The 16,239-nt window shown below is 39.3% G+C and overlaps 1 pseudogene; it reads right to left on the minus strand.

Moving 5' to 3' along the window:
• Positions 1 to 952: 952 nt before the first annotated feature.
• LOC124521159 (tigger transposable element-derived protein 1-like) lies at positions 953 to 13,987 on the minus strand (annotated as a pseudogene).
• Positions 13,988 to 16,239: the final 2,252 nt, after the last annotated feature.

Consider the following 16,239-nt stretch of genomic DNA (forward strand, 5'->3'; position numbering starts at 1 on the left):
CCTAGGCCCTGGGTGTGGTAGGCACAAGCCTTCAAGAGAAGGTTCAGTGATTGGTGTGTGTGTGTGCGTGTGTGTGTGTGTGTGTGTGTGTGTGTGTGTGGACTCATACCTGAGGACCAGGAGTTCTGCTCACCAGATGCTTGGCAGCTGGCCAGGAGGGGTCCTGACATTTGGGCGGGTAGGCAGTTTGAGGCCGGTGGGCCTCTGTTGAGGTGTCACCAGGCCACCACAGTACTAGAGTGAGCTCCATAGGACTTTTGGATCTTGGCGGGTTTCCCTTTCAGGGTCATGTGTTCCAGCCCTGGCATCTGCTATGAGATCAGTCAGGGAGGGTGTCAGGACATGCTCCCACCTCCTACTCTTTCCCTCCAGCCCCCTTGGTGTTTTCACACCATTCCCCTCTGGACTTTTATCCTCAATCATGCAAAGCACACAAGACATGGTGACCCTCTGTCTACAGTAGAGCAGGACTGCTTCTTAGAAACACAGGACTAATTTCTTAGAAACTCTCCAGTAGGTGAGAAGAACAGCTTTCATTACGTGTTGGTGAGTCACTCCTTCTCAAGGAAGGAGAGAATAATTTTCCCGGAGAAGCAAAATGACAACAGATACCTCCCCCAAATAGGGCTTTTATATTTTGACTCCCAAGGAAAATGAGCGGAACTGAATAGCATTCTGATTGATTGATTGATTGATTGATTTAATAGCATTCTGATTTAGTTGTCACAGCACATCATAAGCTTGGTGATGATTATTAAAATCATAAACTGGCCTCCTTCTACTTTCTGGCCACAATAAGAACAACCCTTTTATTCTTTCAAAAATTAATTATTTTCCGAACCTTGTCATCTTTATTATTTTCCTTGTGTCTTTCCCCAAATCTTCATATCTTTTTTTAAAATCAGGTCCTACTACTACTCAGTGCTTGGTGAAGGCTCTGTTTGATGCAAAGTCATATCAGGGTCTTAAGTGACACTTTGGTAGCCACTTGTCCTATGCAGATTTTAGTTTTGGAATTGTTATAATTGTACTGCTTTGCTAAGTCATGCTCGCTTTGCTCCATGTTATCTGGATAGCCAACCTTTGGCAAAGCAGCTTCTGGCGAACCCTGAGATAGAGGTAGTGGAACAGTTCACGTCTTAGAGAAACTACTTCCCAGATGCTTGGCCTCTATGCTGCTGCCTTGGGTCAGTTTGACGGCTTTTTAGTTTCTATCCTGGGACTCCACCTGTTTTAGTCCAAATATATATTAGGTGTAAGTTACATTAACTCTGTCTTGAAGATGGCGTAGTCAGATAGAGGTTCATCTGTCTCCCATGACAAGAAGTCTGGGGTTGTTGCCCGGTAGCATTGGTTCAGCTGCTCATCAGCATCACCGGGGTCCTAGCTCTGCCCTTCTTACTTCTGCTGCCTTTCATTCTCATATTTTTGGTCTCATGATGCCAAATGGGATCTATAGCTCCACACATGGTATCAGTGATATATGTGCGTGGGGTGGAGGAAGAGCTGAAAGCCCTCAGCACCCTCTTCTCTTGCCTAGAAATCTGAAGCTATACTTCATTGGCCACATCTTTGGCCACCCCTACCGGCACAGGAGAGTAGGAAAGAGATGAGGTTTTCTGGCCTTGATGGCAGAGAGGAGCACAAGAGAAAAGGGTTGGAAATGGCTGTTTGATCACCTAACCACCAGTGCTGCAAATCACACAAGAAAGAGGCATTCCAAAGTTGTTAATTAGGGTGGTCCCTGTACAGGAGCTTTGCCAACTTGTTGTTGGGGAATTCCTCAAATTAGGGGAGGTAAGTTCTGTCTTCACTACTGCAGATAAAAATACCAGAAACCCGCTTTCCCAGCCTTCCTTGAACTAAGGTGGGAATCTGAGAGGGAGAGGTGGGGTGGGGGAGAAGCCCATGTTCAGTTGTACTTGAAGCCAGTCTTACCCCCATCCCTCTCCAAAACCATTCAGTTGTATGGGTCGGTATACATAGGTCATCATACTTTTTTCCTGAAGACAATTTGGGTTGAGGTTTCTGTCGCTTGAAAGCAAAAGCATCCGAGTTAATACATACTTAGAGTAAAATTCTTCTGGTATAAAATAATAAAACTACTTCACTGGTATAATTTTTGTTTCTAAAAACTTCGTCAGCTTGCTTAGACCAGTTAAAGCCACAAATCCTTGTTCTTTCTTCTTCTCATTACCCCCTCTTCCCACTCCACTGTAGCATGGTGTCTGTGTTGTCTTAAGGACCTTTATTCCAAAAGATAAATCATAATGGACATAAATTCCACTTGCAATAAATCTATTCAAAACTCTTCTTTCCCCATCCCCCATACAACATATATTCCCATGGGAATATATATTCCCATATATTTACATTGTTTCAGAGACTATTTGGAGGTTGTAGTAGCCAGCTTCTAAGACAGCCCCCACTCATCTTACCTCCTGATATTCATACCCTTGTGTGTTTCTGTCTCACATTGAACCAGGTTGGTCTGGTACAGCATATACCCTGATACGTTGCTAGTGGTGATCCACTGATTTGTCCTAAAGATTTTGGCAGTCAGTGCACAAAGAAGGAGACACAATTAGTATGATCCAGAAAGAGACTACTTCAATAGTCCTTAAAAAGAACATTGTGCAATATCATGAACAGATGTTTCAAAAACAATGTTTTCAGTAGAAATAAATTTGCTCCTATTTAGACTTACAGTGTCTAATAATCACATCAGTTGTAAGAAATAGAATGTTTTCCTTCAAAAAATGGAATAGGCTTAATTCTAGACCCAGCAAAGATGGGTTCAAGTATAAAGAACACACCAGTATGAAGAAATTAATGAGAGTCGGAGCTCACAATTCAGATTCATCTTCAATGAGCTTTTTAAAAAATGGATTTTTTTAAAGTTTATTTATTTATTTTGAGAGAGACAGAAAGAAAGAAGGGGCCAGGGGAGGAGCAGAGACAGAGGGGGACAGAGGATCCGAAGTGGGCTTTGTGCTGACAGCAGAGAGCCCAACATGGGGTTTGAACTCATGAGCTGTGAGATCATAACCTGAGCTGAAGTTAGATGCTTAACTGACTGAGCCACCCAGGCTCCCTTAAAAACTGAATTTTTAATTAATTGTTTTACATGAGAGTGCATTTAAAAGACTCACTGAGAAGTAGGATCTATGATCATTAAACAGTTGGATTTGGCTTATAAATCCCTGGAAAATAAACCTCCCAAATGTTCTTGAATCTGCTTTCATTTATATATAAGACAGCTAGAAAAATACAACAATATCATGTTGTAAAAAAGACAACTAACTAATCACATCCTGTGTGGATTTATTAGATCTAAGTCTTTTTAAGGATAATATACATTAGCACATAACTTTGGGGCACTATAATCAGGAGAATGAACCCACAACAATGGGGATAAATTAATTCAGTGTTGTGCTGCAGTTGGCTTGTGCCAGCTCCCTTCCCGACTCTGTGATCAGTGACTGCATGCTGGGAGCTTGAAATCAGTCAGTTGTTATAACTTCTCCAGCACACTGCTGGATGAATTTCTCAAATAGAGTGTTGAGCAAATGAAGCAAAACAGTATATATGGTGTGATCCATTTATAAATAAACTACAACAATTGGCCAAACTAATCTATGCTTGTAGCGGCCAGGAGAGAGAAAGGGTGGTGAACGAAAGGGGTATGAGGTGGGCCCTGGAGGTGTTTGTGAGATTTTATTGCTTGACTTGGGTGCTGGGATCATGGATGTATTCACTTTTTGAAAATTCATAAATATGTACCCTTCTGAATTGTACATGTTTCCATATGTGCATTATCCTTCAATAAAAAGTTAAAAATAACAAAAAAGTAAGCAAGCCATTAGACTAAAAATGAGTCTTTAAACAAGATAAAGAGTTATAAAACAAAAACAAAAGACAAAGATGTATAATAGAAGGCAACAAAATCTGCAAAAAGCAAAACTCTTTCTGTAGGAATTGGGTGTCCTGGTATTTGACACATTGTATATGTCATTGCATAGGCATGGAATCAATGAACCAATGGACATTTCTCTTGAACCAATGGACATTTCTCTTAAAATCCTCCTCCAGTCAACTCTGCAAATACATTATTTCAAACATTGTTATAGAAACTCTTTTTTAATTAAAAAAATTTTTTTGATATTTATTTTTGAGAGAGAGAGGCAGGCAGAGCATAGGCAGGAGAGGGGCAGAGAGACAGGGAGACACAGAATCCAAAGCAGGCTTCAGGCTCTGAGCTGTCAGCACAGAGCCTGACGTGGGGCTCAAACTCATGAGCTGTGAGATCATGACCCGAGCCGAAGTCAGACGCTTAACTGACTGAGCCACCCAGGAGCCCCAATAATTGTTTTTATCAACATAAAAATGTTTCCTAGTTAAGTATTTAAAAAGTATCAATTCTCGGAATGCCTGGGTGGCTCAGTCAGTTAAGTGTCCAACTTTGGCTCATGTCATGATCTCATGGTTTGTGAGTTTGAGCCCCGCATTGGGCTGTGTGCTGAGAGCTCAGAGCCTGGACCCTGCTTCCATTTCTGTGTCTCCCTCTCTCTCTGCCCCTCCCTGCTCAAGCTCTGTCTCTCCTTCAAAAATCAATAAACATTAAAAAAAATTTTTTTTAAAGTATCAATTCTCTTTGTGCATACGGTTTTTTTGCAATCATACTTCACTTTGCAGCAAATAACATGAGACAGGCAACAGGAATGATGAGATATCTGGAAATAATTTTATACAATGCATCAAGGAATGAAAGAGAAATTCCCTATTTACAAGTGAAAAAGCCTCAAAGAGCCTCTTCTTGTAGATTTCCTTAGTCCATAGTGATACTTCTGCAAGTGACTGCTTATGGTGGGTGTTGCTGACGGGCAGATTCGACTTTTTATTCCCACCAAGCGTCTCTTATTTGGTTCTATGAAAGTTTGATAATTCAGTTCCATTGCAAGAGTAGCTTTTGTGGTTTACTTGCAGAAAACCCTCTAGAATTTATCTGTTAACATCGGTAGCAGCTCTTATATTATTAGACAAACAAAACCAAATAAAACTTTTTTATTTATGCCATAAAGTATCATGTAATAGCATATTATACAATATGATAAAATATATTCTTTTTCATCTATTTCTCTAAACTTCCTAAGATCTTACTACAATGAAAAAGGTGGTATCAGTAAGGAGTGGGTTGGACTCTATTAAATATCTTCAGGAAACCCTCTGTAAATGTTTCTTTCAACTAAGCTTCTGATAAAGACTTGGATAGCAGCTCATGTCTATTGCTCTTTATTTGGATACCATAGGATTTTTTTTTTTTACAATTGTAACTACTTATTAAGGACTTTTAAGTGGATAACTAAAAGAAGTTAATAGCTGAAAATATCTTTGAGGGCATCTGAACCTACTCACTTATTTATTTATTTTATTGAAGTATAAATAGACATAAAAATCCAATTAGATTCAGGTGTACATCACAGTGAGTCAATATTTTTATACATTACAAAATGATCCCCATATTTAGTCGTTATGATCTATTGCTATATGAAGTTATTTTAATATTTTTTACTATATTCCCTATGCTGTACATTACATACCTAAGATTTATTTACAGTTGACCCTTGAAAAACACAGGTATGAACTACAGAAGTCCATGTTTACATGGATTTAAAAATAAACACAGCATGGAACTCTAAATGTATTTTCTGTTCCTTATGATTTTCTTAATAAGATTTTCTTTTCTTTAGCTTACTTTATTGTAAGAATAGAATATATAGGGGCACTTAGGTGGCTCAGTTGATTAAACGGCTGACTCTTGATTTCAGCTCAGGTCATGATCTTGTGGTTCATGAGGCTGAGCCCTGCTTTGGGCTCTGCGCTGATGGAGCAGAGTTTGCTTAGGATTCTGTCTCCTTCTCTCTGTCTCTCCCCTGCTTGCTCTCTCTCTCTCAAAATAAATAAACATTAAAACAAATCATAGAGTATATAATACATGTAACATACAAAAAAAATGTGTGTTTTTTAATGCTTATTTACTTTTGAGAGAGAGAGAGAGAGAGAGAGAGAGCGCGCGCGCGCGCGAGCGAGTGGGGGAGGGGCAGAGAGAGACAGAGACACAGAATCCAAAGCAGGCTCCGGGATCGGACACTTAACCGACGGAGCCACCCAGGCGCCCCTACAAAATATGTGTTAATCAACTGTTTATATTATCAGTAAGCCTTCTGGTTAGCAGTAGGCTGTCAGTAGTTAAGTTTTGGGGGACTCAAAAGTTACAAGCAGATTTCTGATTGCATGGAGGGGTCAGAGCTCCTTACTCCCACATTGTTCAAAGGTCAACTATGTTTTATAAGTAGAGGTTTATAGCTCTTAGCCCCATTCACTTATGTCCCCAGCCCCTCTACCCTCTGGCAGCCCCCAGTTTGCTTCCTGTGTCTCTGAGTCTGTTTCTGTTGTGTTTTGTTTGTTCATCTGTTTTGTTTCTATTAGATTCCTCATATAAGTGGAATCATATGGCATTTGTCTTTCTCTGTCTGACTTATTTCACTTATCATGATGCCCTCTAGGTTCATCTATGCTGTTGCAAATGACAAGATCTCATTCTTTTTTATGGCTGAGTAGGAAGCCATCTGATTTAACACTGAGAAACACTGGAGGTCAGATTGGCACCTAACTGGGAATGTTCAAGCACATGACAAAGCTCAAAATCTTATCTTAATAGGAAAGTGGCCCCTAAGTGCTGTGATAATAAAGCTAAATTCATGTACTCTCCATTTGAGAGTTCCAATATTTTCTCTATTGCTTGACTGATTTAAGTGATATGCGAGGAATATACAATACAAAAACAACCCTTTATTAGGCAAGATTTAATTTCTTTCTAGGCTCAATATCCGTAAAGTGGAGATAATAATGAAAGCGAAGAAAAATTATGAGCTTAAATTAAAATATATCAGTAATGTGTGTTTGTATCTTGCAAGAGAGAGACTATCACCTCAGGGAAATGTCATTGTATTTTCATTGCTCCTGACTGGCATTTATTTGAATTTCATTCAGTTAAAAAATGTGTACAGAGTCTCTACTCTATTAAGCCCTCACATACTAAGGAGGGTATAAGAATAGTTGAGGTATAATTCCTGTGGCCAATAAGTTTCCAACAATTTGTGGGAGACAAGTGCACACATGAGAAATGAACATATATACCATACAATGGGTCTCCTGGAACAAGTGTACTATTGGAATTTAGCTGGTACAGGCATACCTCAGAGGTATTGTGGGTTTGGTTCCAGGCAACTGCAATAAATTGAATATCACAATAAAGCAAGTAAAATGAACTTTTTGGTTTTCCAGGGCATATAAAAGTTGTTTACGCTATACCATAGTCTATTAAGTGTACAATAGCATTATATCTGAAAGGTAATAATGTACTTACCTTAATTTAAAAAAATAATGTATTGCTAAAAAATGCCAACCATCATCTGAGCTTTCAATGAGCCCTAATCTTTTTGCTGGTGAATGATCTAACGTTGATGTTGATGGCCGCTGACTGATTAGGGTGGTGGCGGCTGAAATCTGGGGTGGCAATTTCTTAAAATAAGACAATGATAAAATTTTCCATATCAATTGACTCATCCTTTCATGAACAATTTCTCTGTAGCATGTGACACTGTTTGATAGCATTTCACCCACAGGAGAACTTTCAAAATTGGATTCAATCCTCTCACACCCTGCTGCTGCTTTTTCAACCAAGCTTATATAATATTCCATATCCTTTGTTGTCATTTCAATAATATTAGCAGTCTCTTCACCAGGAATATATTCCATTTCAAGAAATCACTTTCTTTGCTCGTCTGTAAGAAGCAACTCCTCATCTGTTAAAATTTTATCCTGAAATTGTAGCAATTCAATCACATCTCCAGGTTCCACTCCTGATTTTAATTTTCTTGCTATTTTCACCACATTGGCAGTTATTTCCTCCACTGAAGTCTTCCAACCCCTCAACGTTATCCATGAAGGTTGGAATAAACTTTTTCCAAACACCTGTTAATATTGATATTTTGACCTCTTCCCATGAATCATAAATGTTCTTAATGTGATATAGAATGGTGAATTCTTTCTTGAAGGTTTTCTTTTTTTTTTTTTTTAATTTTTTTTTTCAACGTTTATTTATTTTTGCGACAGAGAGAGACAGAGCATGAACGGGGGAGGGGCAGAGAGAGAAGGAGACACAGAATCGGAAACAGGCTCCAGGCTCTGAGCCATCAGCCCAGAGCCCGACGCGGGGCTCGAACTCACGGACCGCGAGATCGTGACCTGGCTGAAGTCGGACGCCTAACCGACTGCGCCACCCAGGCGCCCCTCTTGAAGGTTTTCAATTTATTTTGTCTAGATCCATCAAAAGAGTCACTGTCTTTGGCAGCTATAGCCTTATGGAATGAATTTCTTAAATAATAAGACCTGAAAGTTGAAATTACTTCTTTTATTATTATTTTTTTTTGAGAGAGAGAGAGAGATAGAGAATGAGTGGGGGAGGGGCAGAGAGAGAGGGAGACAGAATCCCAAGCAGGCTTCCTGCAATCATCACAGAGCCCAATGCGGGGCTTGAACTCACAAACCGTGAGATCATGACCTGAGCTGAAACCAAGAGTCAGATGCTTAACTGACTGAGCCACCCAGGCACTGCAAAATCTTGATCCATGTGCTGCAGAATGGATGTTGTGTTAGCAGGTATGAAAACAACATGAATCTCATCCATTTCCACCAGAGCTCTTGGGTGACCAGGTGCATTGTCAATGAGCAGGAATATTTTGAAAGGAATCTTTTTTTCTGAGTAGTAAGTCTCAACAGCTTAGAATATACAATAAACCATGTTGTAAACAGATGGACTGCCATCTGGACTTTGTTGTTCCATTTATAGAGCACAGGCAGAATAGATTTTAGCATAATTCTCAAGCCCCTAGGATTCCTGAAATGGCCAATAAGCTGAGGCTTCAGCTTAAAGTCACCAGCTGTTATTTGCCCCTAACAAGAGAGTCAACCTGTCCTTTGAATCTTTGAAGCCAGGCATTGACTTCTCCTCTGTAGCTACGACAATCCTAGATGACCTTTCCTTCCAGTAGAAGGCTGTTTCATCCACACTGGAAATCTGTTGGTTGGTGTAGCCACCTTCATGAATTATCTCAGCTGGACCTTCTGGAGAACTTGCTGCAGCTTCTCCATCAGCACTTGCTGCTTCATCTTGAACTTTGATGTTATGGAGACGGCTTGTTTCCTTAAACCTCATGAACCAACCTTTCCTAGCTTCAAACTTTTCTTCTGCAGCTTCTTGTCTCAGCCTTCATAGAAATGGAGAGAATTAGGGCCATGCTCTGGATTAGGCTTTTGTTTAAGGGAATGTTGTGGCTGATTTGATCTTCTCTATTCAAACCACTCAAACTTTCTCCATATCAGCAATAAGGCTGATTTGCTTTCTTAGCATTCATGTGCTCACTGGCACAGCCCCTTTAATTTCTTTCAAGAACTTTTCCTTTGCACTGAAAACTTGACTAACTGGTACAAAAGCTTTCCACCTATCTTGGCTTTTGACATGTTTTCCTTTCCAAGCTTAATTATTTTTAGCTTTTGCTTTAAAGTGAGAGGTATACAACTCCTTCTTTTACTTGAACACTGAGAAGGCTTTAAAGAGTTCCTGATTGGCCTAATTTCAATATTGTTGTCTCTTGGGGAATAGGGTGGTTTGGAGAGAGAGACAGAGAGACAGAGAGAGAGAGAGAGATGGGGGAACAGGCAGTTGGCAGAGCGGTCGGAACACATACATTTATCAGTTAAGTTCACTGTTTTATATGGGTGTGGTCCCTGGCATCCCCAAAACAATTACAATAGTAACATCAAAGATCACTGATCACAGGTCACCATAACACAGATAATAATGATGAAAAAGTTTGAAATATTGTGTGAGTTACCAAAATGTGACGCAGAGACGCGAAGTGAGCAAGTGCTGTTGGAAAAATGGCTCTGATGGTCTTGCTTGACAGAGGGTTGCCACAAACCTTCAATTAGAAAAAACGAAACTAACAAAACAAACAAACACACAAAACCAAGTTTCTGTGAAATGCAGTAAAATGAAGCACAAGCAAACAAGGTATACCTGTACCATAAAAAGATGAGGAAGAGGCTCCTGGTCAGATATTTTTGGAAACACTGCACTGATTAAGTTAAAATTGACTAGATGCTTACATCAAGGATTTTCATAACATATAACATGCTAATGTTAATCATGAATTTCCAAGAAGGAGAAAGGGAATGTTGTATCCCAGACTTTTGTATCTTAGAAACCTTGGGTCAGAGAACATCTTGGTGGAAAACGTACGTTGATAAGTGTCACAACTCAGGCTACAGAAGCAAAATGCAGAGAAGATAACAGAATTTGGATTTAGAAGACCTCTATTGAAATACTGGCTTTTCTGCTTTCTAGCTTTCTGAATTTGAAAAACATTATTGCTGGGATTTAGTAAAAGAATAAAGCTATTTTTGGTTTTATTTTTTCAGTGGTGCATTGGAGCTGGCTCAAAAGTTTTGAAGAATTTTTTACCTAGTTACTCAACATAGACATAATTAAAAGTAGTATATATGATATGTGTGTATATAAACTTAAATAAATGATATGATTATAAAATGTATATAAAATTATAAAAGGTAATAAATATTCAAAACTCATCACTTTCTGGTTATTTTATTGTATCTATTATATTTTACTATTTATTGTATTTACATTTATTACCATATTAATGCAATGAAAATCCTATATAATTATGTGCTTCTGTACATCTCTTCCCAGCTCCATGTTCACTGATATCACAGCTTGAAATTAGCCAGGGTGGGCTATTTATACCATGGAAAGATACAAATGCTACAAATCGGCCCCCTTTCCTCTCTAGTTGTTAGACAATGGCCAGCCCACCACTAGCTTAGTGACAATTAAATACGATATTGTGTCTTAACCTCCTTAAAAAATGCCTTAGTTGTGGGATAATTGGAAATAGTGTAACAGGATGCTGTGAGGTACCTCAGTATACAGTATAGGGTACACGGAAAACAGCTAAATTAAGGCCCTGTTGAGAATAAAACTATAAACTTTCAAAGTCAGCTTGGAAAAGAGCCAGATCTTGACTGAGATGCCAGCTCTGCATGAGGTGTTAAAGAGGCTCTGACCCAGGAGGGTGCCTGGGAATTAGGGGAGAGCACCTTCTGTGAGGAGAGAAGAGCTCTTAAAGAAAAGCTATCTGTCCCTCTTACCACTCTCTGGGGCAAGAAGATACTTGGTCAATAGACACCTTTGGTGGACTTGCAAATTTTGTGCGTGTAGAAAGAAGGTGCTGTTGCTGTCTGTACTAATTTCCTATTGCTGCTGTTACAAATTAAGACACAAACTCTGTGTCTTAAAGCAATACAAATTTATCATCTTACGGTTTTGGAGGTCAGAAGTCCAAATGGATCTTAGAGACTAAAATCAAGAGTTCAACAGAACTATATTCCTTCTTGAGAATTTGGAGGAGAATTCATTTCCTTACCTTTCTCCTTACCATTCCTTACCTCTCCAGAATGTAGAAACTGTCTACCTGCCTTGAGTTCTGCTCTTTCTTTCATCCTCAGAGCGTGTAACTCCAGCTCCTGCTTTCATTGTCATACTTTATCTCACAGCTTTGACCCTCTTGCCTCCATCTTATAGGAGCCCTTGTGATTCACCGTATCTACTGTGATAATTCAGGATAATCTTCTCATCTTAAAATCTTTAACTTAATCACATCTGCTAAGTCCCTTTTGCCATGAAGACTGACATATGCACAGATTCTGAAGATAAAGATGTGAACATCCTTTGGGGATGCATTATTCTCTCTACAACAAAATTATACTATGAAGTGGATGTTCTCTTAGCTACCAGTCTTGTCTACTTGTTCATGTGGTCCCAGAATTGCAGAAAGGGCAGCATGGTCAGGCAGAGATTACCCTTTCAAATTCCTAGTTCTCAAACAATGCAGATTACAGAGCCTACCTGCTCCCGCAGCTCCTGATTTGGGGTAATAAGGAATGAATGAGACCAAACTGTAGGTTCACTGGAACCAACACATGTGAGGCAATGTAGTTCAAATGCTAGAGGAATGTGGCATGGGGGTGCTGGTAGGGATAGCTTGAAAATGCAGCTGATTCTTGCAAGGGCCCATTGATTCTACGGGATTGCATACCATGTCAGCAAGGTTTTGTTGGGCTTCCACTGATCCACGTAAGTCTGGAGATAATAAGCCAGGTCAGTGGTGATTATCAACAGAATGAGAACCCCTAACCACCACTGACATAAAGTTGTTTATGACCCATAAAGAGAAGCATAGTCAATCCAAGAATCAAATGACCATGAAAGGAAAAGGCTTTTCCCACTCCCCTTCCCAAAACCAGAGTAATACACGTGAGAAAGAAAGGAGTATGAAAAAGTCGATCATTTTATACTCCTTCTCACTCTACTCCAAATTCAATCCTCCATAGGTGAGGTGAAGGAGGAGGGGATTTGCAGTCAGATTGACTTAAATATGGGATTAAACCTTAAAAATGATCAGTACTGAGTCTTAGTAACGAAAATGCAATAGCCAGTACTAAACAGAAAGTGAAAAGTTGTAGAAGCAGGGGCGCCCGTGTGGCTCAGTTGGTTAAGTGTCCGACTTCAGTTTAGGTCATGATCTTACGGTTCAGTTCCTTCCTGAGGGAAGGACCCTTCCTCCCCCCCATTAGGTTCTGTGCTGACAGCTCAGAGCCTGGAGCCTGCTTCAGATTCTGTGTCTCCATCTCTCTCTGCCCCTCCCCCACTCGTGCTCTGTCTTCCTGTCTCTCAAAGAATAAATAAACATTAAAGAAAAGTTATAGAGGCCGACTGGGATCTCATAAATAGAGTTTGGTATTTGGCAGAAGTCGAGGGGTAGGCAGAGCACAGCTGCTGTCAGTTGTTTGAAAAATAACATCTTAAACATATACCCCAATGTGGTGAGATTCCTCAATTAAACTGGTCACGGAAGAAGTCATTGTTATTGCTGTGCTCAACTGCCAGTGGGGTCATGTAGCTAGTAGACGCCGCTCAGAGTGGAGAAGCAATAAATAGACCGAAAAGCAGAGCAGTATCTGGGGAAATAGCACTGAAAAGAAGAGGCCCAGGGGAATGGGCAGGATTTGGTTAGACAGAGCATTTATCTGCTTTTACTCTCCTAAAATATGAAACATTTGAAAGGATAGAGGAAAATATGAAAATTTTTTGAACTGAGAAAATGAAATGGGTTAGTGTTAGAACTGGGCTAATTGTCCCACAGCCTAGGAATCATACAAGGAACAGCCTTCCAAACGTTCTGTGACCGATGACAGCTGGGCTGTTCACCCTGGTACTAACTGATGCATCTTGGCACCACGTGAGCCATTAGGCTGTTGATAGCGAGCAGGCTGAGCTCATGCATTCTCATCACTCATGCAACAACCTGTCACAGTGTAGGGATGAACAGATAGTGTGCACGAGAAAATGGCCTTTTTTCTTTCCTAAGATGTGTATTCCAGCCGGAAATGCCAAAATTGAGAATAAGGAATAGCTATGGTTCATGAAGAAAAATAAATGGGTCCTGAAAAATTCATACTTTAACATTTTACCAGTAGTAGTCTATTTTTCTAAATCGGCTCTGCATAGAATAACTCATCTCAGAGTAAATGACAGGGTGGAGAGGTAAGCGGATGTCCCCTCTGCAGTACCTTCGCCAGGACGTGGAGGTTTGGTCAGCAGTTTCCTCCTTGTGAGTCCAGGCAGGAATATTCCCTCTACAAACAGGAGACATTTTGAAGCATTTTGACCAATTTCAGTATCTGACCAACTGAAATAGCGCTTTGGTGAACTGATGGTATGTAAACGGTGGCCGGGAAGAACCCTCAAGAGTGGCAAGGGGCTCTCAGGTTGCACTAGGGTCATGTGTTGCCCAGAGAAACTCGGGCAATCAGGATGCTGGCCTCTGTAAGCAGTAGAGGATTGTATCATTCAGCTGGTCATGCCTGTTACTGGATGGTTTTCAAATTTCAGACACTTCAAAATGGTAAGACAAGGAATTTTAGAATTTACATTTCACATTCTTTTCCTTGGGAAGATGAGGGTAAAATTATAAAAATTAGAGAACACAAATCACTATTTTCATACTGACAAAAAATCCTACTAGCTAAAAATCTCTCATATATGGGGGTGCCTGTGTGTCTCAGGTGGTTAAGCATTGGAATTTGATTTCGGCTCAGGTCACGATCTCACAGTTCATGAGAACGAACCCTATGCTGGGCTCTGCACTGACAGATCTCTGTTTGGAATCTCTCTCTGCCACTTCCCTGTTCTCTCTCTCAAAATAAATAAATAAACTTTAATAAAATAAAGTAAAATTCTCTCATATATGACATTTAACACTAATCTAACAATGCATTTTTAATAAATTCCAGGTCGTAAATTTCCAGCCATCTGTTGTTCATTTCTACCTCCAAAGTCTACAGACACATCAGACTAAATGTATCTAGAATTAAACTAGCTCCCTTCTCAAGACTACTCTTGGCTTTTTATGTTCTGTAGTTCAACTAGAATTAGTCTCTCCTCTCTCTCTCCCCCATGTCTTTCTCTCTCTCCCTCTCTTTCTCTATGATACACACACATGCACATACATGTACACACCTATTCAAACTCATGCACACACACCAAGATAGGTTAAATGATGTAATTTCAATAGCTGACCCCAGAATTTATCTTAGGACTGAAACTGTTTCTGTTTATGTTAATGTAATGATAGGCTTCCTCGTGTCTGGGGAAGATTGTTCTTCAAGGGAATGATTCACAAGACCATGAAACAGAAAAGAACTAAACTTCTCTGCATACGAAGTGGAAGGAATTTGGAAATAGTGTATATCAGAGAAGATAGGAAAGCCAAGGAACACAGCAAAACTTTTATCTTTGGAGAAAGTTGGTGAGAAGTTTCTGGTGGTGTGAGTGGTGACTATTAAGAACAGGGATTTTAAAAGTAAGATCATGTTTCTCATATAAATATATCAGTTTATATGAAACATTTTATTTTACTTCTTTTTAAAATTGTATGTTATTGTGGAGAGAATATTTAACATGACATTTACCTTCTTAAATTTTTAATTGTACAGTAGGTTATTGTTGACTGTAAGTACAAAGTTGTACAGCAGATCTCTAGAGCGAGATTGAAACTTTATGCCCACTGATTAGTAACTCTCCACGTCCCCTTCCCCCCAGTTCCTGCCAACCACCATTCTGCTCTTTGACTTTATGAATTTGACTATTTTAAATATCTCATGTAAATGGATCATGCAGTGTTTGTCTTTCCGTGATGGGCTTATTTCACTTAGCATAATATCCTTAAGATTTATCCATGTTGTCATATATCATAGAACTTTCTTTTTTTTTTAATTTTTTTTTAACATTTATTTATTTTTGAGACAGAGAGAGACAGAGCATGAACGGGGAGGGTCAGAGAGGGGGAGACACAGAATCTGAAACAGGCTCCAGGCTCTGAGCTGTCAGCACAGAGCCCGACGCGGGGCTCGAACTCACGGACCTGAAATCATGACCTGAGCCGAAGTTGGCCGCTTAACTGACTGAGCCACCCAGGCGCCCCAGAACTTTCTTTTTAAATGCTGAATAGTATTTATTTATGTTTTTTTTTGTGTGTGTGTGGTTCGATACAAATTTTAGGATTGTTTCTTTCTCTTTTGTAAAAACATATCATTGGGATTTTGATAAGGATTGTACTGTATCTGTGGATTGCTTAAGTAGTATGGACATTTTAACAATATTACATCTTCCAATCCTTTTCATTTATTTATGACTTGTTTAATTTCTTTCATTAATGTTTTGTAGTTTTCAGTATACAAGCCTTTCATCTCTTTAAGTTTATTCCTAAATATTTTATTCCTTTTTACTGCTATTGTGAATAAGATTGTGTTCCTAATTTTTATTTTTTTATTTTTTAGATAGTTTGTTGTTAGTGTTTAGAAACTCAGCTGGATTTTTTAATGTTGATTTTGTATCATGCACCTTTACTGAATTAATTTATTCTAACATTTTTTTTTTTTTTTAAATGGAGACTTGAGAGTTTTCTATATATAAGATCGTGTCATCTGTAGACGGGGACAATTTTACTTCCTTTTCAGTTTATGCATTTCTTCCTT

Source organism: Lynx rufus, unplaced genomic scaffold, assembly GCF_022079265.1.
Source record: "Lynx rufus isolate CCGP_SWC_20201006 ecotype Redwood Valley unplaced genomic scaffold, mLynRuf1.p SCAF_3, whole genome shotgun sequence".
NCBI classification, from domain to species: Eukaryota; Metazoa; Chordata; class Mammalia; order Carnivora; family Felidae; genus Lynx; species Lynx rufus.